The following is a 26597-nucleotide window of genomic DNA, read 5'->3' as shown; positions in this document are numbered from 1 at the left end:
CAATATATTCGATACCTCATCCAGAAACGCACCCTCTCGAAACCTGGCGAGCAAGCTACACCGCGATGCAGAGCGCCTCTCTTGCAGAGTCTGCCACTTGAGTTTATTAAACATCTCCGTAACGCTATCACGGTTACCAAATAACCCTGTGATGAAACGCGCCGCTCTTCTTTGGGTCTTCTCTATCTCCTCCGTCAACCCGATCTGGTACGGATCCCACACTGATGAGCAATACTCAAGTATAGGTCGAACGAGTGTTTTGTAAGCCACCTCCTTTGTTGATGGACTACATTTTCTAAGCACTCTCCCAATGAATCTCAACCTGGTACCCGCCTTACCAACAATTAATTTTATATGATCATTCCACTTCAAATCGTTCCGCACGCATACTCCCAGATATTTTACAGAAGTAACTGCTACCAGTGTTTGTTCCGCTGTCATATAATCATACAATAAAGGATCCTTCTTTCTATGTATTCGCAATACATTACATTTGTCTATGTTAAGGGACAGTTGCCACTCCCAGCACCAAGTGCCTATCCGCTGCAGATCTTCCTGCATTTCGCTACAATTTTCTAATGCTGCAACTTCTCTGTATACTATAGCATCATCCGCGAAAAGCCGCATGGAACTTCCGACACTATCTACTAGGTCATTTATATATATTGTGAAAAGCAATGGTCCCATAACACTCCCCTGTGGCACGCCAGAGGTTACTTTAACGTCTGTAGACGTCTCTCCATTGATAACAACATGCTGTGTTCTGTTTGCTAAAAACTCTTCAATCCAGCCACACAGCTGGTCTGATATTCCGTAGGCTCTTACTTTGTTTATCAGGCGACAGTGCGGAACTGTATCGAACGCCTTCCGGAAGTCAAGAAAAATAGCATCTACCTGGGAGCCTGTATCTAATATTTTCTGGGTCTCATGAACAAATAACGCGAGTTGGGTCTCACACGATCGCTGTTTCCGGAATCCATGTTGATTCCTACATAGTAGATTCTGGGTTTCCAAAAACGACATGATACTCGAGCAAAAAACATGTTCTAAAATTCTACAACAGATCGACGTCAGAGATATAGGTCTATAGTTTTGCGCATCTGCTCGACGACCCTTCTTGAAGACCGGGACTACCTGTGCTCTCTTCCAATCATTTGGAACCCTCCGTTCGTCTAGAGACTTGCGGTACACGGCTGTGAGAAGGGGGGCAAGTTCTTTCGCGTACTCTGTGTAGAATCGAACTGGTACCCCGTCAGGTCCAGTGGACTTTCCTCTGTTGAGTGATTCCAGTTGCTTTTCTATTCCTTGGACACTTATTTCGATGTCAGCCATTTTTTCGTTTGTGCGAGGATTTAGAGAAGCAACTGCAGTGCGGTCTTCCTCTGTGAAACAGCTTTGGAAAAAGGTGTTTAGTATTTCAGCTTTACGCGTGTCATCCTCTGTTTCAATGCCATCATCATCCCGGAGTGTCTGGATATGCTGTTTCGAGCCACTTACTGATTTAACGTAAGACCAGAACTTCCTAGGATTTTCTGTCAAGTCGGTACATAGAATTTTACTTTCGAATTCACTGAACGCTTCTCGCATAGCCCTCCTTACGCTAACTTTGACATCGCTTAGCTTCTGTTTGTCTGAGAGGTTTTGGCTGCGTTTAAACTTGGAGTGAAGCTCTCTTTGCTTTCGCAGTAGTTTCCTAACTTCGTTGTTGTACCACGGTGGGTTTTTCCCGTCCCTCACAGTTTTACTCGGCACGTGCCTGTCTAAAACGCATTTTACGATTGCCTTGATCTTTTTCCATAAACACTCAACATTGTCAGTGTTGGAACAGAAATTTTCGTTTTGACCTGTTAGGTAGTCTGAAATCTGCCTTCTATTACTCTTGCTAAACAGATAAACCTTCCTCCCTTTTTTTATATTCCTATTAACTTCCATATTCAGGGATGCTGCAACGGCCTTATGATCACTGATTCCCTGTTCTGCACTTACAGAGTCAAAAAGTTCGGGTCTGTTTGTTATCAGTAGGTCCAAGATGTTATCTCCACGAGTCGGTTCTCTGTTTAATTGCTCGAGGTAATTTTCGGATAGTGCACTCAGTATAATGTCACTCGATGCTCTGTCCCTACCACCCGTCCTAAACATCTGAGTGTCCCAGTCTATATCTGGTAAATTGAAATCTCCACCTAAGACTATAACATGCTGAGGAAATTTATGTGAAATGTATTCCAAATTTTCTCTCAGTTGTTCTGCCACTAACGCTGCTGAGTCGGGAGGTCGGTAAAAGGAGCCAATTATTAACCTAGCTCGGTTGTTGAGTGTAACCTCCACCCATAATAATTCACAGGAACTATCCACTTCTACTTCACTACAGGATAAACTACTACTAACAGCGACGAACACTCCACCACCGGTTGCATGCAATCTATCCTTCCTAAACACCGTCTGTACCTTTGTAAAAATTTCGGCAGAATTTATCTCTGGCTTAAGCCAGCTTTCTGAACCTATAACGATTTCAGCTTCGGTGCTTTCTATCAGCGCTTGAAGTTCCGGTACTTTACCAACGCAGCTTCGACAGTTGACAATTACAATACCGATTGCTGCTTGGTCCCCGCATGTCCTGACTTTGCCCCGCACCTGTTGAGGCTGTTGCCCTTTCTGTACTTGCCCAAGGCCATCTAACCTAAAAAACCGCCCAGCCCACGCCACACAACCCCTGCTACCCGTGTAGCCGCTTGTTGCGTGTAGTGGACTCCTGACCTATCCAGCGGAACCCGAAACCCCACCACCCTATGGCGCAAGTCGAGGAATCTGCAGCCCACATGGTCGCAGAACCGTCTCAGCCTCTGATTCAGACCCTCCACTCGGCTCTGTACCAAAGGTCCGCAGTCAGTCCTGTCGACGATGCTGCAGATGGTGAGCTCTGCTGTCATCCCGCTAGCGAGACTGGCAGTCTTCACCAAATCAGATAGCCGCCGGAAGCCAGAGAGGATTTCCTCCGATCCATAGCGACACACATCATTGGTGCCGACATGAGCGACCACCTGCAGATGGGTGCACCCTGTACCCTTCATGGCATCCGGAAGGACCCTTTCCACATCTGGAATGACTCCCCCCGGTATGCACACGGAGTGCACATTGGTTTTCTTCCCCTCTCTTGCTGCCATTTCCCTAAGGGGCCCCATTACGCGCCTGACGTTGGAGCTCCCAACTGCCAGTAAGCCCACCCTCTGCGACCGCCCGGATCTTGCGGACTGAGGGGCAACCTCTGGAACAGGACAAGCAGCCATGTCAGGCCGAAGATCAGTATCAGCCTGAGACAGAGCCTGAAACCGGTTCGTCAGACAAACTGGAGAGGCCTTCCGTTCAGCCCTCCGGAATGTCTTTCGCCCCCTGCCACACCTTGAGACGACCTCCCACTCTACCACAGGTGAGGGATGAGCCTCAATGCGGGCAGTATCCCGGGCAACCACAGTCGTAGTCCGATCGGGGGATGCGTGGGACGAGCTGGCCGTCCCCGACAAACCCCCATCCGGACCCCCACAGTGATGCCCATTGGCAACAGCCTCAAGCTGTGTGACCGAAGCCAACACTGCCTGAAGCTGGGAGCGAAGGGATGCCAACTCAGCCTGCATCCGAACACAGCAGTTGCAGTCCCTATCCATGCTAAAAACTGTTTTGCAAAGAACGTCTGAACTAATCTACAGAGAGCGCAAACAAATCGACAAAATTTAAACGGTTATTAAAATACAAGATTGCCTAGTAAATGCAGTAATGCTGCTACTTGCGCACTGCTGACACACTGCTCGACAGCGGAAGGAGACTACGCGATTTTACACTACTCAGGTACTAAAACGCGATGCTACAACTCTCAAATACTATATATAATACGCCCGAAATTTATGTATCAAACAATGCAAGTACCAAAAACACGCAAAGAAATTAAGAATTAAACTATGTAAGAAATGAGTGAGCTAGGAGTATACGACTTGCTGCTGCAGCTGCTTATCCAACGGCGACATGTATCCCATCGAACATTATGGGACATAATCGAGGGTTAATTTCGGGCACAAAATCATCCATCGGCAACACTTTCGCAGTTATGGACGGTTTTAGAGGCAGCATGGCTAAATATTTCTTCCGGGGACGTCCAACGACTTTTTGAGTCCATGCCACTTCGAGTTGCTGCACTACATCGGGCACAAGAAGATCCGACACGATATTGGAAGATATTCCATGACGTTTGTCCCCTCAGTATATACTTTGCTTGGGATTAGAATATTTGTTTTTCACTGCTTAGAACTCTAGTGGATTTTGCACTCAAGTTAGTTCCAGAAGATACAGCCGGCCGAAGTGGCCGTGCGGTTAAAGGCGCTGCAGTCTGGAATGGCAAGACCGCTACGGTCGCAGGTTCGAATCCTGCCTCGGGCATGGATGTTTGTGATGTCCTTAGGTTAGTTAGGTTTAACTAGTTCTAAGTTCTAGGGGACTAATGACCTCAGCAGTTGAGTCCCATAGTGCTCAGAGCCATTTGAACCATTTTTGAACCAGAAGATACTGCATACTTCCACTTATCGTCTTATATTATAAATAAATCCTTTTGCGTGAATGAAATGCTTAAAAATACACAAGAAATCAATACCTTGCGACACTTTTGGAATCGATGCTTTTGTGCCAATATTATCGAGTTATCGATGCAATATCAATACGAAATTCGAATTTCATTGGTGCCATAGCGTGTGTTCTACCAGTAGATCTCGTCGTTTAAGCATGTTAAGCCATACATTTCTTTTCTCCTGAACTGAATTCTGTACTTCTTCGTACGTTACGTGATCTACTCGCCAAATTTTTGGCATTCTTCTATAGCACCGCATTTCAAGAGCCTCTATTCTCTTCTTGTCTGTTCTGGATATTTTGCGTATTTCACTTACGTACAAGGGTACACTTCAGACAGATACCATCAGATCTAGTAGATCTAGTAGATATCCTTGGATAACGCTGGAGATACTGAGTTTAACTGATGAAAGAAGAAAATATAAAAATTCAGAAAATGAAGCAGGCGAAAGGGAAAACAGACGTCTACCAAATAAGACTGCCAGAAAGTGCAAAATGGCTAAAAAGGAATGGGTGCAATACAAATGGAATGTATGAGAAGCGTGTATAGCTAGGGGAAAGATAGATATCAACTATAGGAAAACTAAATTGCCTTTTGGAGAAAAGGGAAACCACTGTGTGAATATCAAGAGCTCAGATGACAAGCCAGTATTAAGCAAAGAAGGGGCAGCTGAAAGGTAGGAGGAATACATAAAGCAACTATACAAAATAAATGAACTTTAAGGCAATGTTATAGAAAGAGAAAAAGATGTAGGTGAGGATGAGATGGGAGATATTATGTTACGAGAAGAATCTGAAAGAGCACTGAAAGATATGTTAAAACAAGGCCTATGGGTTAGACGATATTCCCTCAGACTTATTGTGATCTTTGGAAGAGCCAGTCATGGCAAAGGTATTTCACATGGTGTGCAAGATATATATGACAAGCGAAATACCCTCAGACTTCAAGAAGAATGTGATAATTCCAGTTCCAAAGAGAGCAGATGTTGACAGGAGTGACTGTTACCGAACCATCAATTTAATAAGTCACAATTGCAAAATATTGACATGAAATATTTATAGAAGAATGGAAAAACCGGTAGAAGCCGACCTCGGGGAGGGTCATTTTTGGTTCTGGGTAAGTGTAGGAACAGGCGAGGTAATGCTGCCCAACGACGTATCTTAGAAGATATGTTAAAGATAGAAAATCCAGTGTTTATAGCATTTGTAGGTTTAGAGGCAGCTTTTGACAGCGTTCACTTGAATACACTCATTGAAATTCTAAAGGTGGCAAGGATAAAATACAGGGAGCGAAAGGTTATACACAATGTGTACAGAAAATGAGACTGTAGTTCTCAGAATCTAAGGACGTGAAAGAGAAGCAGTAGTTGACAAGGGGGTGAGATAGCGTTGTAGTTTATCCCCGATGTTATTCAATCTGTACATTGATGAAGCATTAAAGAAATCAAAGAAACATTTGGAGAAGGAATAAAAACTTTGAGGTTTGCCGATGACTGTGTACTTTTGTCAGAGGCAGCAAAAGGTCTTGGAAGAGCAGTTGAACGGAATGAATAGTGTCCTGAAAAGAGATTATGAGATGAACATCAACAAAAGTAAAACAATGGTAAAAGAATTTAATCGAATTAAATAAGGGGGACTCAGATTAAGAACTGAGGAATTAAAAATAATGGATGATTTTTGCTATTTTGGCATTAAAGTAACTCAGGACATAAAATTCAGACTGGCTACAGCGAGGAAAACATTCATCAGAAGCAGGAATTTGTTAACAATGAATATAAATTTCAGTATCACTAAATCTTTTCTGATGCTATCTGTCTGAAGTGTACCCTTGTACGTAAGTGAAACATGCAAAATATCAAGAACAGACAAGAAGAGAATAGATGCTTTTGAAATGCGGTGCTATAGAAGAATGCCAAAAAGTAGGCGAGTAGATCAAGTAACGTACGAAGAAGTACAGAATTCAGTTCAGGAGAAAAGAAATGTATGGCTTAACATGCTTAAACGACGAGATCTACTGGTAGAACACATGCTATGGCACCAATGAAATGCGAATTTCGTATTGATATTGCATCGATAACTCGATAATATTGGCACAAAAGCATCGATTCCAAAAGTACCGCAAGGTATTGACTTCTTGCGTATTTTTAAGCATTTCATTCACGCAAAAGGATTTATTTATAATATAAGACGATAAGTGGAAGTATTCAGTATCTTCTGGAACTGACGTGAGTGCAAAATCCACTAGAGTTCTAAGCAGTGAAAAACAAATATCCTAATCCCAAGCAAAATCTATACTGTGGGGACAAACTTCATGGGATATCTTCGAATATCCTGTCAGATCTTCTTGTGCCCGGTGTAGTGCAGCAACTGGAAGTGGCATGGACTCAAAAAGATGTTGGAAATCCCCTGAAGAAATATTTAGCCATGCTGCCTCTAGAGCCGTCCATAATTGCGAAAGTGCTGTCCATGCAGGATTTTGTGCACGAACTGAACTCTCGATTATGTCCCATAATGTTCGATGGGATACATGTCGAGCGATCTGGGTGGCAAAATCATTCGTTCGAATTGTATAGAAGGATCTCCAAATCAATCGCGAAAATTTGTGGCCCGGCGAAATGGAGCATTGTCATTTTTGAAAACTTCATTGTTGATTGGGAAGTGAAGTCCATGAATGGCTGCAAATGGTCTCCAAGCAGCCGAAAGTAACCATTCCGAGTCAATTATCTGTTCATCTGAACCAGAGGACCTAGTCCATTCCATGTAAACACAACCCACACCTTTATGGAGCCACAACCAGCTTGTACAGTGCCTTGTTGACAACTTGAGTCCGCAGCTTCGTGTGATCTGCGCCACTCTCGAACCCTACCATCAGGTCTTACCAACTGAAGCCGGGACTCATTTCACTAGACCACACTTTTCCAATCGTCTAGTGTCCAACCGATATGGTCACGGACCCAGAAGGGATGCTGCAGACGATGTTGTGCTGCTATCAACGGCACTCGCGTTCGTCCTCTGCTTCCATAGCCCATTAACGCTAAATTTCGCTACACTGTCGTAACAGATAGGTTCGCCGTACGCCCGACGTTGATTTCTACGGTGGCTTGTGTTTTAGCACTGACTACGCAAACGCTGCTGCTCTCTGTTGTTAAGCAAAGCCCGTCGGCCACTGCGTTGTCCACGGTCAGAGGTAACGCATGAAATCTGGTATTTTCGGCACACTCTTGACACTGTGGATCGCGGAATATTGAATTCCCTAACGACTTCCAAAATGGAATGGCCCACGTGTCTAACTTAAATTACTATTCTGCGTTCAAAGTCTGTTAATTCCCATCGTGCAGCCATAAGCACGCCGGAAATCTGAGAGCAAATGACATCTCCACCAATGCACTGCCCTTTTAAACCTTGTGTACGCAATACTGCCGCCATCTGTATGTGTGTACGAGGTGCGGCTAGAAAAAAACCGGACTGATGCTGGAAAAAACATTTATTTACAATTATTTACAATTTCATGTTATCTCCTTCAATGTACTCTCCTCCTCGGTCTCTACACCGCTCCATACGAATTTTCCACTGTTCATAGCAATGCTGCAGATCATTTTCGGTAAGTCCATACATTACTTCCGTCGCTTTTTCTTTCACTGCTTCAACAGTCTCAAATCTAGTTCCTTTCAAAGCTGACTTGACTTTAGGGAAAAGAAAAAAGTCACAGGGGGCCAAATCAGGTGAGTAGGGTGGATGATCTAAGATGGGAATGTTGTGTTTTGCCAAAAACGTCTTCACTGACAACGCACTGTGAGCTGGGGCATTGTCTTGGTGAAGGATCCATGACTTTTTTCTCCACAAATCGTTCCGTTTTCTCCGTACTCGCTCACGTAGGGTAGCCAGGACGCTAATGTAGTAATGCTGATTCACTGTTTGTCCCTCTGGTACCCAATCAATGTGCACAATCCCTTTGATGTCAAAAAAAAAAAAAAACAATCATCATTGCCTTGAATTTCGATTTTGACATTCGTGCTTTTTTTTTGTCGTGGAGAACCAGGAGTTTTCCAATGCATCGATTGGCGCTTAGTTTCGGGATCGTAAGTAAAAAAACCACGATTCATCGCAAGTAATAACATTTTGTAAGAAGGTGGGATCACTTTCAATGTTTTCCAGGATGTCAGAACAAATCATTCTTCGGCGTTCCTTCTGTTCAATTGTGAGACACTTTGGAACCATTTTTGAACACACTTTGTTCATGTTGAAACGTTCATGAAGAATCTGCCTAACACTTTCCTTGTCAACTCCTGTTAACTCAGACACTGCTCTGATTGTTAAACGGCGATCTTGTCGAACAAGTTTACCGATTTTTTCAATGTTTGCATCAGTTTTTGCTGACAATGGTCTGCCAGTGCGAGTGTCATCACTGGTGTCTTCGCGGCCATCTTTAAATCGTTTAAACCACTCAAACACTTGTGTTCGCGATAAACAATCATCGCCGTACACTTGTTGTAACATTACAAACGTTTCACTTGCAGATTTTCCTAGTTTGAAACAAAATTTGATGTTAACACGCTGTTCTTTCTGTACACTCAACATTTTCCGACGCACAGACAAAACGTCAACTACTTAAAACAGACGCCACGGGCAGACTGAGTGCAGGAGGCAGATGAAACTCGAGCAGTAGGCGGAGCGAGAGTCACGTGACAGGCCACGCGACTTTCAGCCTTATTGCATTCGTTTTATTGTTTCACCAGTACTAATCCGGTTTTTTTCTAGCCACACCTCGTATAACATTGTCCCATGACTTTCGTCACCTCCGTATACATCTGTATGTACTTCTACCCTCCATATGCCATCTGTCCGGATGTAGGGGAGAGTACTTAGAGTAACCGTATGATTTACGGCTTTTTATGTTTCGGTCACGGATGTTCGATGGAGAAAAGATTGTCGATAAGCCTCCGTATGAAGTGGGTGTTGTGTGATGTCCTTAGGTTAGTTAGGTTTAAGTAGTTCTAAGTTCTAGGGGACTGATGACCATAGAAGTTAAGTCCCATAGTGCTCAGAGCCATTTTGAACCTCCGTATGAGCTCGACCTGTTCGTTTCGTGAGGAGAACGTGAAATACAGTAACGTGTCGCCGAACTCTTCTTGGAATGCTCGCTCCTGGAATTTTAACAGTAAACCTCTCTGTGATGCACAACGCCTTTCCAGAAGTGTCTGCCACTTAAGTTTGATAACCATCTTCGTGACATACCGGCGCTTACTGAACGAACCTGTGGCGAAACGCGCTGTTGTAAAGGTCTTTTCTAACGCTTCGAATAATTCTCCCTGGTAAGGCTAACGGCCTGATGAGCAACACCACAAAATCCTTTGGAACAGGATATTGTAAACTACCTCTCTCGTGCGTGAATTACATTGTTAAGGATTCTCCAATAAGTCTCAGTCTGACATCTGCATTTTCCGCAAGTTGTTTTATAAAGTCGTTCTACTTGACGTAATTGCAGATTGTTGCTTCCAAATGTTTTACGGTTATTGCTGTTCCTTTCTGCCCATTTATTCACAATACTGTCCGCCCCATTACCTGAATGGTCAGCGCGTTGGATTGCCACGCACGGGGGCTCGGGTTTGATTCCCCGCTGGGGAGGGAGATTTTCTCCCCTCAGGGACTGGATGTTGTGCTGTCCTCATCATTTCATCCCCATTGTCGACGCGCAAGTCGCCCAATGTTGCGTCGCACTCAATAAGACCTGCACTTGGCAGCCGAACTTCCCGTCTGGGAACTCCCGGCCACTGACGCCATACGATCATTTCCATTTCCATTCAGAATACTTTACATTCATTTAATTTGAGTGTCAGCTGCCAATCTCTGCACCAAGTGTCGATCCTCCACTGGTTTTCACGCATTTTGCTATAATTTTCTGTCGTTACAACTTTCCTGTGTAAAACTGCGTCGTGGAGCTTGCTAAGTTATTATTTTTTTAATCGTGTAGGATAATTTTTTGAGGTTTTTAGTTCTTCTGATGCAAATCTGTGGGCGGCATTTATTTGCCTCTATACATTATTCAACTTCTTACATAACTATATAGTCACTCTCAGAATCAGACGGAAGACTGCCAGGGCATCTTAAATAGACACTCGAAAATATATATTCTAGGTATTGTATTAGTGTTTCGTAAAAATAACTGAGATGGCAGAAGATGCGCACGCGTATGAAAGGCCACATGGCAAGGCGTCATGTATGTCATTGAGATGTGACGTCAGCAGGGACACGCCGGAGAATGGAGGAAGAGGGCCATGCGCGGAGCAACACTTTCTCTGCGGCCGCTGCTCGTTGTTGTTCGCCCTCACTACTCTCCTTTTGGATATCCGAGTCCAGTGCTGGACAACTGCTACCACAGCCAAATCAATTCCTTAGCCCTCTATGAAAAAATAATAAATAAAAATAAAAGGCCGATACCACTACCAGATTAAACGGTATCAGTAATTTTATACATAATTTCACTGTAACCTGAACACTCCTGTAATTCGAGCCTTAGGGAAAGGGAGGTGATAGGCTATGGACGTTCTGCTGCTTTCGTTTCATGTGAACATCCTATTTTTTGTTTCTCCTGGCTGTCTTATAAAAAGCCGCACCACTGTCAGCCGTAGTATATTTCCTCTTTGCTTCACGTTCTGCGGAAATAATTATGTGTACTGCAAGGGCGTGCCCAGCAGTGGGCGGGGAAACCCTGACAACATAGCAGCTTACATTTTGGAAAATATTACTGTACGTACTGAGTATGTTAACGTACACTGTTTCAAGAAAATATTTAGCTTTATACTAAATAATATCTCATTTATGATACTGCGGAACGATAGAGTTTTACACATAGATGATATTGATGGGTGGCAGAACAGGCTCATCTCCGTATCTTAAATTTTTATTCTCTTTTAGCAGTTTGTCTGGGGAACTTTCCTTGTATGTCTAGGGTTAGGACTTCGAATGAGTACACATATATTACATGGATTACTATTCTGACACAAAATGAAAGGCACTACTCGCATTAATAATGAATTTTTTGTAATGGCCGGTGTGGCCGTGTGGTTCTAGGCGCTTCAGTCTGGAACCGCGTGACCGCTACGGTCGCAGGTTCGAATCCTGCCTCGGGCATGGATGTTTGTGATGTCCTTAGGTTAGTTAGGTTTAAGTAGTTCTAAGTTCTAGGGGGCTGATGACCACAGATGTTAAGTCCCATAGTGCTCAGAGCCATTTGAACCATTAGCGTGAGATTCCATTTCGACTCTTAAATGTGTTTCAAATGGTTCAAATGGCTCTGAGCACTATGGGACTTAACATCGGAGGTCATCAGTTCCCTAGAACTTAGAACTACTTAAACCTAACTAACCTAAGGACATCACACACATCCATGCCCGAGGCAGGATTCAAACCCGCGACCGTAGCGGTCACGCGGTTCCGGACTGAAACGCCTAGAACCGCTCGGCCGCCGCGGCCGGCTTAAATATGTTTGATCAACTTAGTGCCAGTGGTGGAGCAGTTTTGAGAAATTTGCAACAGATGCTTTAGGGACGCCAGTGGGAATCCCTGAAGGGAAGGCGACGTTCTCTTCGAGGAACACTGTTGAAAAAATTTAGAGAACTGGCATTTGAAGCCGACTGCATTATGATTCTACTGCCGCCAATGTACACCTCGCGTAAATACCACAGAGATAAGATTACAGAAAAAAAATGGTTCAAATGGCTCTGAGCACTATGGGACTCAACTGCTGTGGTTATCAGTGCCCTAGAACTTAGAACTACTTAAACCTAACTAACCTAAGGACATCACACACATCCATGCCCGAGGCAGGATTCGAACCTGCGACCGTAGCAGTCGCACGGTTCCGGACTGCGCGCCTAGAACCGCGAGACCACCGCGGCCGGCGATTACAGAAATTAGGACTCGTAAGGTGGCCTACAGACAGTCGTTTTTCCTTTGCTCTGTTTGCTAATGGAACAGGAAAATAAATAACTAATAATGGTATAAGGTACCCTAAGCCACGCACCATTCGGTAGCTTGCGGAGTATGTCATAAAGATGTACGAAGGCGTGCTGAAAAGCGATGCCGTAGATTTTTGTATGTGAGAACTTTCAAAGCTCTTTAAATAAAACAAATGTTATTAACATTCTACATCTTTATTCTTCATGTCTAACCAGCAGCCATCTGCCGCTGGAGGACTCTGAATTGCAGCGTGTTACATGGCGGTGTGTAATGTGTCGGTGCGTGAGAAACAGCGTGCTGTAATCAAGTTTCGAATTCGAAGAGTTCGTCCACACATGGAGCACCCTCTCCTTCAGCATGACAGTGCCACACCACAAACGTGAGCTGCGGCCCCTGCAACAATCTGACGCCTTGGGTTCCCGGTCGTGATCAAACTCCTTACAGTCCGACCTGATCCCATCCGATTTTGAACTGTTTCCGAAACTTAAAGAACACCTTCAAAGACTTCACATGGATATTGATGAATCGGTGAGGGCAGAGATGAGGTTGTGGCTCTGGCAACAAAGCTAAACGTTCTGTAGTGAAGGTATCAACAAACTGGTCTCTCGTTGGAAGAACTGTGTTCGTCGCCATGGTCTCTATGCTGAGAAATAAATAGGCAGACATGAAGAATAAAGATGCATAATGATAATAACGTGTGTGTTATTTAAAAAGCTTTAAGAGTTTTTACATAAAAAATTCGGAGGCATTATTTTCCAGAACGCCCTCTTAGATGTAGACGTGGTGTTGCTCTCCCCCGAAAGGAAGAACCGTTGGTTCAAAACTGTTCCATAGTGTTTACCAGCTATAGTTTCCCCCGTTGCAAGGTGATCAATAAGAAGAACAGCCTTTGCATTTCAAGAAACGCGCTTAACCTTTCCGGCAGCTGAAGTCGGCGCCTCTTTTTGTGTGCAGGGCAGTTTGCTGCCACCTCCCGCTATGACTGCTGTTCAGTTTGTGACATCAAGCGGCGGGCCAGTCTCTCATACACAATAACAAATCGGCTACTGAACACCGAGAAGTGGTGCATCACCCTAGGTCTAGAAGTTCGGAGATGAAATGTTTCATCTGTCGTACACCAGTTTCTAAGTTCCCTGCGATCCGTTGGCCATCATCATCTTCCTGAAGCAGCCTAGTTTGTTTTTAACAGACGTGAACCAAGCGAGACGATCGCAGCGCAAAGGTAGCGTCGCTTAACAGCCGTTGCCCCGTGACGCTATGTACATGTGACAGTTGACTCATAGAGCGGATTTTATCAGTAACACTCACCAGTACTGCTGCTTCATCATTCCATTAAAGTCGCGTCACCGATATCGTCCTCTTTACACGGACAGTCTTACTGTCCATATTCTCCTTTAGTATTTACCTGATCGCCACACATTCGGTTCGCCGCTTTGTCCACTCTACAAACCGTGAAAATAAACCGACACCAGAAAGCCTGTGCTAGTACAATTTTACTCTTAGGCGGAACATATTCAATCGAGCGCAAAACGCTGGGCGAAGGAATAGACTGAGGAAATATGGAAATAACTCGTGTGTTAACCTACCAAACGAAGTCAGACTGAGGGCTTTTATTTTGCCCCATAGGCCACATAGCTATACAACATCTATCTTCTAAGAGTTAAAATCCAACTAGCATGTTACTTTGGATGACTGAACCGATCTTGCGTGGAAACTACATGAACGTATGAACAACTTCATCAAGTTAAGAAACGTTGGTAGTCACGCTGAGATACAGGAAGAGATGAATATTTGAAGTATGCTGCATCATGACAGCTGCTTGTATAAACACAGCTACGGCTGAAACGTGACAAGCGCTAATACATAACATCTTCCAAAGCGCTTGACCTTTTTCACGATACTTTTTTTTGCGGGAATGAGAATGAATATTATTAATTTTTTTCTTGACACGTTATTTGTTACTTTAAAAGTAAATGTCACATAAACAGTCTATAATTTATCAAGCGCAGAGTTTCTTTTGATTTTGTTGTTGTAATTACATTTCTAGCGTCGTGGGTTGTTTCAGTAAAGTCACAAATCATTTCAATAAGTTCATTATACTCGACACTAGCTTCCTATACGTCTTCAGAGATTTGCCTTGTTCCATTATTCCTCACTTTTAGGTAAATAATCGTGCAATATTGACTCAAGGATATTGGACGTTTGGTATTACTGAGAGTATCCGCAACGATTTCGAGTTCTGAAGACAATAAATAAATGGGTTAGTTCTGAAGTCTCGTAAGTCACTTAATATAAACATGTGAGAAAACAGAAAAAAGCTGATTGCTGCGAAAACAAGGAACTATTAGTAAACTGGTTTACCTCTTAGGATTAATACTTATGTAAAGACGACATGAAAGTATGATGTGAACTTCAATTGTTTATTAAATTTCTATGTAGATAAGATCAAAACTTTGTGACTTACGGAATTTTGAAACTAAAAGAACTACATTTTATTACTGCCTGAAACCACAAACATAATTCATAGGATTTATTGATGCGTGTATCTACTTTCCTTGAGTATAAAATGTAATAAACATTTACAGCACGAATGAATTGCTCCCAACTTTCACAAGAAATATATTTTAATACACAAGGATATAAGGAATATGCTTCTTAAATGAAAACGACAGTAAAACTTCCTAACTTACTCCTTGTTAGTGGTGCTCCAGTCATATATAGTACTCCAAAAACTTTTAATTTCCTCGTAATTAGGCAGGCATTCCTGTAGATTTCTACGATCTTCAACTTTTTTATATCAGTTGGAAGATTACCAGAGTATACTCTTTTTTCTGGCATCGTAATTGTGCTCGGATCAGAGTCTGGAAGTCTGAATGTGTGCGTACAAGGCCATTAATCTACTGGCTAGTCTTAGCTACACCAAAATGATCGCTCTAGTAAGTAAAATGGTTATATTGTGATACCTGATACTTTCTCACCTCGAGGCATTCAACGGGATAGGGCAGTTTTCTTGAGTAAGAGAGGCCACCAGGTTTTATAAGCAACAATATCATTATCTTCTACATATTGACTGTGAATCTGTTATTCCTGGATGTATTTGTACTTAGTGACACCTTTCTGCTGATAACAGAAACTTCTCTGTCGTAAATAAGAAAGGAATGACCCCTCCATGACAAGTACTTGTTTATAGAATGAAACCTGTCTTTGACAAGTGCAAGAAGTATTGTCACTGTAGGATTGTCCCATTTTTGGGGAGAAAACCCATGTGAGAATGTGTGAGAATGTGTGAGAATGTTTTACATTTTCAGGAGTACTAGGAAAGTTCGTGTTACCAACAGCTGACGCTGACAACATATTCCACCAGTAAACTACTGTTACGTAAAAAAAAAGTTAGTGATTCACGGAGTTCCAAAACCAAAGCGAATATTTTCGATCTTCTCACAGCCATTTTATGCAGCCCACTTACGGGTTTCCTACACGTAATGATGTATCTACCCATCATCTTTCATTTTGTCACAGAAAACTGAGTTGTCAAAAAGAGTGACTTACGGTGTTTTAAAACTAACTGATTCAAATGTGGATCCTCGTCAATGCCGAGCGTCAGTATTTTAGTTTTATCAGTATTATCGCATTACACAGTGACACTGCGGTTAAGACACTCAACGTCTATTCGAAGGAGTGGTTTTCAAATCCTCGATCAGCCATATTAATTTCATCTTTCAGTGGTTTCCCTAAATTACTTAATGAGTGAAAGCATGGTTGCTTCGACAAGCTCACGGGCCGGCCGGAGTGGCCGAGCGGTTCTAGGCGCTACAGTCTGGAACCACGCGACCGCTATGGTCACAGGTTCGAATCCTGCCTCGGGCATGGATGTGTGTGATGTCCTTGTGTTAGTTAGGTTTAAGCAGCTTTAAGTTCTGACTGATGACCACAGCAGTTAAGTCCCATAGTGCTCAGAGCCATTTGAACCAAGCTCACGGTTGGTTTCCTCTCCAACTGTGCAACTGCTCACCCTAAAAATGATGTCTATGTCGACGGGACATGACATCCTTTCTTCCTTATTTCGCTGTTACTAGCACGGCACAGTGCATCGCGAAACTGATTTGTTTGTGAATGTGGAGACCTGATATAATGCTATGTGGTATGAGACCGGGTCTGTTCTGTTACGTCCGATATGGTGCGACACACTGTGTTACACAAAAAAATCACTTGATAGTTAACAACGCCAGTCTGCGCCAGGTCAATGTAAACTGTAGAGTAAACCAAAAGAGTAATCCAGATAGTCAAGGGTCCAGCAAATCTGTCAATCCGTAGAAGCAATCCTAAACGTAGTCCAACTGAAATCCAGTAATCAGTTATTTCATGAAAAATGTAAACGAGGTAGAGACGTTAGCACAGCACAATCCGAAGTGTCTTCCGTAGCCCGGCTGCCGGGTTTTATCTCTGGCTTGACGTTGGCAGCCACGTCCATGTGTCGGCCTGCTGGAGCCTCTTACCGGCCGCCAGAGAAGTATTTGACAGCAGATATTGCAGAACGTGTGCCTCGCTGTCAGGTGACATAGATATAGAAATTCCTACCTGCAAATGTAGCAGGTGGTGGTGGTGGTTAGTGTTTAACGTCCCGTCGACAACGAGGTCATTAGAGACGGAGCGCAAGCTCGGGTTAGGGAAGGATTGGGAAGGAAATCGGCCGTGCCCTTTCAAAGGAGCCATCCCGGCATTTGCCTGAAACGATTTTGGGAAATCACGGAAAACCTAAATCAGGATGGCTGGAGACGAAATTGAACCGTCGTCCTCCCGAACGCGAGTCCAGTGTGCTCACCACTGCGCCACCTCGCTCGGTAGCAGGACGCGATTCATTCCTGAGGAGCTATGTGCACATTATCACACAGCAGGTGAGTGTAGTGGTTTTCACGCAATGACTGGTTCGCTGTCCAAATCAAGAAATGGAAATGATCGCCACACTATTGCCATAATGCACTGTAGATCCGTAGATGTGCAGAGTAGGGTTTATGTGACAATCCAACTTCACCGTTAGTTCATACGACCCGAAATTTCTACCTATCAGATTAGGCTTCTTCCCATCAGCCGTCGAGAATGCAATGATCGTGTTCGCACGGACAAGAGAGGCACTGGTTCTTACACATATTGTTAGGGAGAGGATTCCTGATAATTTTCAGCGGTCATTTTCAAAAATGGTTCAAATGGCTCTGAGCACTATGCGACTTAACTTCTCAGGTCATCAGTCGCCTAGAACTTAGAACTAATTAAACCTAACTAATCTAAGGACATCACACACATCCATGCCCGAGGCAGGATTCGAACCTGCGACCGTAACGATCGCTCGGTTCCAGACTGAATCGCCTAGAACCGCACGGCCATTCCGGCCGGCGGTCATTTTCAATCAATGGCGGCTTTGAAGAAGGTGGATCAATACTCTCTTGTCTCTGTGGGCAAAAGAACGTTGAAAATCTGAACAGCTTCCAGAGTGGAATGTTCTATGTTTCTGGCATCAACAAACAATACGTCCTGAAATTGCAATAAGTTACGACTTCTTCTTCCAACAGTTGTCCCATTGTCAAAGGATTCGCTTGTTGTAGGGTTCGGTGTTTTACGATTTAGCAGTTATTTGAGTCACTCTGTCACCAAATGCACTTCCTGCTACCACAGTCAGCAATAAACCTAGGTAAGGAAAGTTCTGTGCGCCATTTATCTTTGAATCGCACGAAATTTGTTCTATGCGTTATCGTATTTTAACTGTTTGTGTGCCGTGTTTTCTGGTTTTTAGATTGGGAAACACCTCGGTATTAGCCTAAACGAGCTTGGGAAACCGCTAAAAATCACACGAGGGCTAACCAATCTATCATCAGTCCATTGGTCGTTAAGCGTGTGCATGGTTTTGAGCCAGGGTGGATTCATATGGCTGTCTCGTAGGCTAAAGCCCTGTGCGATAAGCTATATGAGCTGTTTTCCGATAATTACGTTGTGCAGCCATACACACAAGATTCTAACTGAAAAAACTATTTAATTATAATATATTGTACCATGACTTGAGTTCCTAAAGTGCATTTAATTTTTCGTTTTCGTTTTCTTTTAGAATTACAATGACTGATGTGGTGTATCGCAAAAAGCTTTAACTTTCAGAGTAATTAAAGCAGCCAAGTACCTTCTCTACATACTTTATATCTTTCATAAGCGATTGCCATCCAATCGACGCTAGGGAAATTCCCGTATGTGGAATCTATGACGTATGACGACCTCACTAGGGACGTAACGTGTTTTACGCAAGCACGGAGCTGTCATCATTTATAATCATAGTAAGCCGTTCAGAAACGAACAATTAAACCTGATTTGACAAGAATGGGACTGACAAGAGGTATAAAGATTACTCTGGGATTCCCTTGCTTTGATATGAAGTCAGCTCCCACGAAAGCTCTAAAGCAGAACAGAACAACCAACAAGTGCCATCTCTAGCGAATCTGCTGAACTAGGAAAGTAAAGTATTTGCCCTAACAAAAAAAATTTAAATTGTGATATCATGTTGTTAAGGTAGATAATACGACAGCTATAGCTGTCACAAGTTGGTATGATAAAATTATGGGACATTTAATCACGAAAAACAAAAACAGCAGAACAAATGCAGTAATTCAGTGGGAAATACAGCAGTAAAAACACAATAGTAAAAGTGTCGGCTGGCCCACAACTACTGTATAGATGTCTAGCAGTCTAATCCCCTCCCCTCCCAATTTTTATTTCTGTATCTGCGCCACCAATAATGATTTGGACCCGAAATGCTTAATTTTGTCAAGAGTTAATTATAAGTATTTCAAGGTCCTTATATGGGATGTATTCTTATACGACACGACGTGCGGCATATTTTTTAAAACAGGAAAAAATGCCATATGGATTTAAGTGGCAGATGCTCTAACCACCTTTTCTTTTGATAACAATTGTTTTATTCCCTTCATACTATATGGACGAAAAAGGAGACGTTAACTGTCAGCGCTGTAAACATCCCGCTCTCCAGCCAATGTGTGTACAACACACAAAATCCAAACAATACAATTAAAAAAGTGAGACATTTAAGGTTTTTCAAATTATTCAATAGATAATCTTGATTGATGATGTAAGTTAAAACTGTTAACTTTTCCATTTTTTTACTTTAGAAACAAATAAAATAAAAATCTGGCACAGACATGTGATTATCTTAAAATCAAGCTTCTGAAAATTCATTGAAAGTTGAAGGAACTGCACTGGGAAAGAACAAAAAATGGCTCTGAGCACTATGGGACTTAACATCTGTGGTCATCAGTCCCCTAGAACTTAGAACTACTTAAACCTAACTAACCTAAGGACATCACACACATCCATGCTCGAGGCAGGATTCGAACCTGCGACCGTAGCGGTCGCGTCATAGCTCGCAGACACCAATAAAGTGAAGGCAAGGGTGGGGATGGCATATGGATGGAAAAACTAGAGGTGACAGTATGGTTACCGGTATCATTGCCTGAGAGAAGAAATCAGTTAAGATTATGACGAAAGTCATAAGATACCTCCTGCGTAGTCCAACAAATTGACGTAGCATACACTCAACAAGTCGTTGGAAGCCCCTGCAGAAATAATAGAAATAATGAGCCACGCTGTCTCTATAGCCGTCCATAACCGCGAAAGTGTTGCCGTTGTAGGATTTTGTGCTGTCCTTTCGATTAGGTCCCATAAATATTAGATGGAATTCATGTCGAGCGATCTGAGTAGAAACCATTCGCTCGAATTGTCCAAAAAGTTCTGACATGGCGCATTGGCACCAAAAAAATTCCGTCTTTCGTGGAGGTATGTACCGTCTATGCAACTAACTAAAGGCGGTTTGTTTATTGCCATACGCGTTTCGCTTCTTTTATTTGGGAACCATCGTCAGTGGCTTGTAATACATGTTTCCTTTTATAAATGAAAGCCGGATGTTAGAGTCCTCCCTCGGGCATGGGTGTGTGTGGTGTTCTTAGCATAAGTTAGTTTAAATTAGTTTAAGTAGTGTGGAAGTCTAGGGACCGATGACCTCAGCAGTTTGGTCCCTTAGGAATTCACACACATTTGAACATTTTGAACAATAAATAAAAGGAGCGAAACGCGTATGGCAATAAACGAACTGACTTCAATTAGTTGCATGGACGGTACATACCTCCACGAGTTTAAATCAACTAAGGGAAAGACGTAAAGCACAAAAAAATTACGATAATTCCATCGTTATTTGGGAACATGAAGTCCATGAATGGCTGCAAATGGTCTCCAATTAGCCGAACATAACCGTTTCCAGTCAAAGATCGCTTCAGTTGTAACAGAAGACCCAGTCCATTCCATGTAAACATAGCCCACACGATTATAGAGCCACCGCCAGCTTGTACAGTATATTGTTGACAAATTAGTTCCATGGCTTTGTAGGTCTGCTCCACACTCGAACCTTACCATCAGCTCTTACCAACTGAAATCGGGACTCAGCTTAACAGGCCACGGTTTTCCACTCGTCTAGTATCCAACCGGTACGGTCACGAGCCCAGGAACGGCGCTGCAGGCGAAGTCCAACTGTTAGCAAAGGCAGTCGCTACGGTCTCCTGCAGCCATACCCCTTAAATACAAAATTTCGCTGCACTGTCCCAACGGATACGTTCTTCGTACGCCCCACATCTAAGTCTAAGGTTATTTCACGCAGTGTTGCTTGTTTGTTAGCACTGACAACTCTACGCAAACACCGGTGCTCTCGGCCGTTAAGTGAAGGCTGTCGGCCACTGCGTTGTCCGTGATGAGAGATGATGTCTGAAATTTGGTATTTTCGGCACAGCTTGACACTGTGGATCTTGGAGTATTGAATTCACTAACGATTTCCGAAATGGAATGTCAAATGTTTTTAGCTTTTTCTAACTACCATTCCGCGTTCAAAGTCTGTTAATTCCCTTGGAGCGGCTATAAACAAGTCAGAAACATTTTCACACGACTCTGCTGAAAACAAATGACAGCTCTGCCAATGCACTACCCTTTTTATACTTTGTGTATGTGATACTACCGCCATTTGTAAATGTACATATCGTTAGCTCATGATTTTTGATACCTCAATGTAAATTAAAGTGAGTGCTTAGGAATTATAAACAATAAAAAGAGCTTTTAACATGTGTACAAATCTCTCAAAACATGCCTTGTAGCTTTTAACGTCATATATGAAACACTAGCGAGTAAGATCAGGCATGTTTGGTACTTGCGTGCTCACAAGAGTAATTTATTTGTTAAAAGCTAATCACGAGCCAAAACCAGCAGTATTGCAACCGGAGAAAATACCTTTTCTTTTTCAAATTTTCCATACTTCCGCCCAAAGCTCGGCGCTTTCCACATTTCTCTGCCGTTCACAAAAATTATAATGAAGAATAAACAGTTGCCAGCGTCCTATGTGTGTAGCAATAAGCTGCACGACCGTACTTCCTATTCGGCTCACGGATGGAGAGTAGCAAAGCCACTGTCCGCACGTCGCCCTAAGCGGCCTACTTTCTCTCATTTGTGTCTTCAGTCCTTACGTGAAAGGTGGACGCCAGTCGTGGCTCCTGAAAGTTTGACAAGATTAACGACGTCCCTTTGTAAAGCATGATCGGGATTGCGGCGACCCCTCGCTTTGCGCAATACAGCCTCTGCAAATGACTCCGCCTTTTCATGACGGCGCCTACTCTCCACTGCCATTTTGTCTGATGTTACCGTTCCACAAATTAGAAGCGGCGAAACGTAATGTGACAGGAATTTGATAAAATATTCTTCTGAGAAAACGTTCCGACGTTAGCATGTGAAACACTGTTAAAGCCGCATGTAATTTGCCCAAGGAAGTGCGTTGGGCTTTTCATTCATTCGAATTACTGTCTGGTCATGCTTCAGTGAAGTGGCCGTAGAGGTCTAGCGAGTAGAGCTCTAGACTTCGGCCCCATAAGACCTGAGTTCAAACCCTAGGGATTTTTCCTTGTCCCAGTCCCTCAAGGACGGCCCCAGGTCGACTTAATCTGTTACCAAATTGCGTGGTTGGGATCCTTCCCGGGAGTAAAAGACGGCCGGGATGATGGATTCACCATTGTCCCTCCCTGTAGTCAGGCCAGAAACCTGTTCACATGTTGAATGCCATGGACTTTTACCAAACTATATGAGTTGGTTCACAGTCTTACCTTTTCTCATATTTGCTAAGTCGGGAAAATATTTCAGACGTTCTTCGGTATAGTTCTTCGCAAAATATCGTTCCATTGAACACACACACACACACACACACACACACACACACACACACACACACACACACACACAGCAAAACACTTGCGAGATGTAGTTCACAGCTTTTATGAATGACATGATTACGCATAACCAACATAAAGCAGCCATCTGGGTTACATGATGTCGTGCCACATACTTAACTAAATACATATATAAAATATTTTAAAACTATGGAAGTGCGTACACCAATTTAAAATCCTTAAGTGTGTCAGAAAATGTTATACTGGCGAAATTAATTGCACAACAATAAGATTATAGCAGTTTATGGTGTTTACACATAAAATGTTTTATTTTTATAGTATATAATAGACGGATTTCTGATTGCAGAAGATAGGAGGTTTAGTCCGACAGGCGTAATAAACCAGTAGAAAAGCACTACAAAAGAAAATGCGGATATCAGACGGAACGAATCACACGTTAGAAAAAAAGCAAACTTCCGCTTCCGCGTTTCACCTCACAACAAAGCAAAGACTTCGAAGCTGCGTGGCCAGTAAGAGTAAAGAACAACTAGTCGCCAAGTTTTTCCGTCTTCGTTTATCTAAACTTCCTCCTCAAACAAGTAGTTTACAAATGTAAACAAATTACTCATTTTCCATACAGTCTGGTTCCCTTAATTTAGTAAAGACGCGAAAAATACCTGCGTCATTTCAATTGTGGGGCTTCATTTGGAGCAAACGGATGGCGACCGAATTTGTCATCACCTAGCCTTCTCCATTCAATTATCTTTCGCCATTTGTAGGGCTTCAGCCAGTTGATTGGACCATTTCGCGTGGTAAACACGAGTGACCTGGTCGGGCAGTAGCCAATACAAGCGGCAGGCTCACCGAGATGACAGAATCTCGCCGTGGTGGAAGCAGTACGGACGCAGAGAAAAACAGGTAGAGTTCTTTATTTCTCTTTTTGTACACTTCTGCTGGTCCACACTTTGCACCGTCTTCCAGCACTGATTAACAGCGATCAATAATAGTTTATTTTATAGTAATATTCAGTTTTCTAAAGCTTATTGTGACGAAAGTAACCGTATGGAAACAGACCGTGTATAGCAGCCATTGTGTTAGTGTCGTGTCTCAGTTAAGATATGAGCAATAGCGCAAACGATCTCTAAGAGAAGAGAAATGCAAATTTTAAGTAATATTTGAACATGCAAAATGTTCATTAGCGACTCAGTAATATTTTATTCAGTTGAACTTCTTGCTTTTAATATTTACCACCAGAACGTAGCACTAACGTCGCGAAGGCAGTCACTAAATCTAAACATGAAACAGATGTGCACTTTTAAAATCACCGAATTACGTTCTAGAGGGAAAGACTTTTGTAGTTGGACCACGCAACTGAAGGCAGTGTTTTTATCTTTGAATCACGTCACAGAAAAGTGCTTTCCATTGTGAAATGCCTGCAAAGCGTAAAGACACTTGATCCGTAAGGGTTGTAATACATCTGCTATACAAAGTTATAGAGGAATGTATATGGCGCAATATTACACGGAGAAATGGCCTTCCTATCTCAGACGCACAAATAAACCTTACATTGCAGAATATGCAGAAAATAATTGCGACATTGAGGATTAGTCCGGAGAAGAATAATTTGATTAACGAGATCACAGTCTGGAAATATGAGATATTAAAGTGTTTACTGTTCTTAGATGAACTGAAGTACGTTAAAAATACAACTTATAAAATAAAGTAAAATCTGTTTCCTATCTCTGGTGTTCAAATTTATTCGGATCAGCAAAAAAAAAAAAAAATGTGCGGAAACACGACATCTCAGCTTTGAACAGTGTCTAGGCGCAAATATTTGAGATTACAGTGAGCGAATTATATTTACACACTTACGAAATGTGTTCTGAGACTCAAAGCACTTGGCTTTGAGGACTGTGAATGAATCAAGTCTGGAGTTTAACGTCGCGTCTACGACAGACGGACCGCCAAGGTAGGATAGGACAACGACCGGTAACTAATAGTCCGTGCCTTTGTCAAAGGAACCATCCTGCTATTCGCATCTCTCGATTTAGGGAGCCACAGCAAACCTAAATCTGGACGAGCCGCTCCTCTCGAATGAGAGAGTAGTTTTAAAACCATTGCTTGGCCTGCGCGGTTCTGCGGACGACATTTCGTAATAACAGAAACGCGCAACGAAAATTTACGCGTCATCACCGATTTCGTCCAAATGTGTGATATACATGACGTGGCCATAAATGAAATCGACAGAAGTGGGATCTCCAGATGGCCAGTCGTTTAGAAAAACTTGCATTTTTGGCGTGGGTCGGGCGGGACATTAACCAATTATGGTAGAGTAGCTTCCAGACAGTGGTTGTCGCAGCGGAAAACGAAAAGAGTACAGAACGGTACACGGAGGGTCGTCAGGTCGAGTGTGTATGCGGAAACCTTGTACGTCCAAAATTTTCACGTTATTTACGTTGCAAATAAACCGAAATAATGCTCAATATATTGCATTCATAATATTTTCCCTAAAAGGCATGAAAAGGAGAGGCAAAGGAATATCTGGGATTTGCAACTAAATTTCCAAGAAAATATTGTACCCACAGAGTCCACGAGGACTCTGCAAGTAATATTCCGAAAAGAATTTAATTAAAGCGTACTGGAGCCAGGGACAGAGACTCTTGTGACATTATCCTGACTGCCTTGTCCGAGAATTACTTCGAGCAGATAGTTAGAGAACCAACTCGTGAAGCTAACGTTTTAGACCTCATAGCAACAAATAGACCGGAACTTTTCGACTCCGTGAATGTAGAAGAGGGTATCAGTGATCATAAGTCAGTGGTTGCATCAATGACTACAAGTGTAATAAGAAATGCCAAGAAAGGAAGGAAAATCTATTTGCTTAACAAGAGTGATAGGGCACAAATCGCAGAATATCTGAGTGACCACCATCAAACGTTCAATTCTGAGGAAGAGGATGTGGAACAAAAATGGAAAAAATTCAGAAACATCGTCCAGTACGCCTTAGATAAGTTCGTACCGACTAAGGTCCAAAGCGAGGGGAAAGATCCACCGTGGTATAACAATCATGTACGAAAGGTACTACGGAAACAAAGAAAGCTTCACCATAGGTTTAAGAGTAGTCGAATCATAGCTGATAAGGAAAAGCTGAACGAAGCGAAAAAGAGCGTAAAGAGAGCAATGAGAGAAGCATTCAACGAATTCGAACATAAAACATTGGCAAACAATCTAAACAAGAACCCTAAAAAGTTTTGGTCATATGTAAAATCGGTAAGCGGATCTAAATCCCCTATTCAGTCACTCGTTGACCACGATGGCACCGAAACAGAGGACGACCGAAGAAAGGCAGAAATACTGAATTCAGTGTTCCGAAACTGTTTCACTGCGGAAAATCGTAACACGGTCCCTGACTTCAGCCGTCGCACGGACGCCAAAATGGAAAATATTGAAATAAACGATATCGGAATTGAAAAACAACTGCTATCACTTAGTAGCGGAAAAGCATCCGGACCAGACGAGATACCCTTAAGATTCTACAGTGATTATGCTAAAGAACTTGCCCCCCTTTCTATCAGCAATTTATCGTAGATCTCTGGAAGAACGTAAAGTACCTAGCGACTGGAAGAAAGCACAGGTCGTTCCCATTTTCAAGAAGGGTCATAAATCAGATGCGAATAATTATAGGCCTATTTCACTTACGTCAATCTGTTGTAGAATAATGGAACATGTTTTGTGTTCTCGTATTATGACGTTCTTAGATAATACAAATCTCCTTCATCA

General features: G+C 42.7%; 1 protein-coding gene across 3 annotated transcripts in view; it reads left to right on the top strand.

Moving 5' to 3' along the window:
• LOC126249630 (pancreatic triacylglycerol lipase-like) overlaps positions 1–26597 on the top strand; it is a 486518-nt gene that overhangs the window by 69504 nt on the left and 390417 nt on the right. Inside the window, exon 1 of one of the 3 annotated variants that reach the window (XM_049951304.1) lies at positions 23706–23735. The exons of the other annotated variants lie outside the window; for them this stretch is intronic. The gene's annotated coding sequence lies outside the window, so the exon portion shown is untranslated. Of the gene's footprint in view, positions 1–23705; positions 23736–26597 lie in introns of those variants that run through there. 3 annotated transcript variants of the gene reach the window in all.

Source organism: Schistocerca nitens, chromosome 3 (assembly GCF_023898315.1).
Source record: "Schistocerca nitens isolate TAMUIC-IGC-003100 chromosome 3, iqSchNite1.1, whole genome shotgun sequence".
NCBI classification, from domain to species: domain Eukaryota; kingdom Metazoa; phylum Arthropoda; class Insecta; order Orthoptera; family Acrididae; genus Schistocerca; species Schistocerca nitens.
Note: the sequence above shows the minus strand (reverse complement) of the source record. Positions and strands in the feature narration are given on the sequence as shown.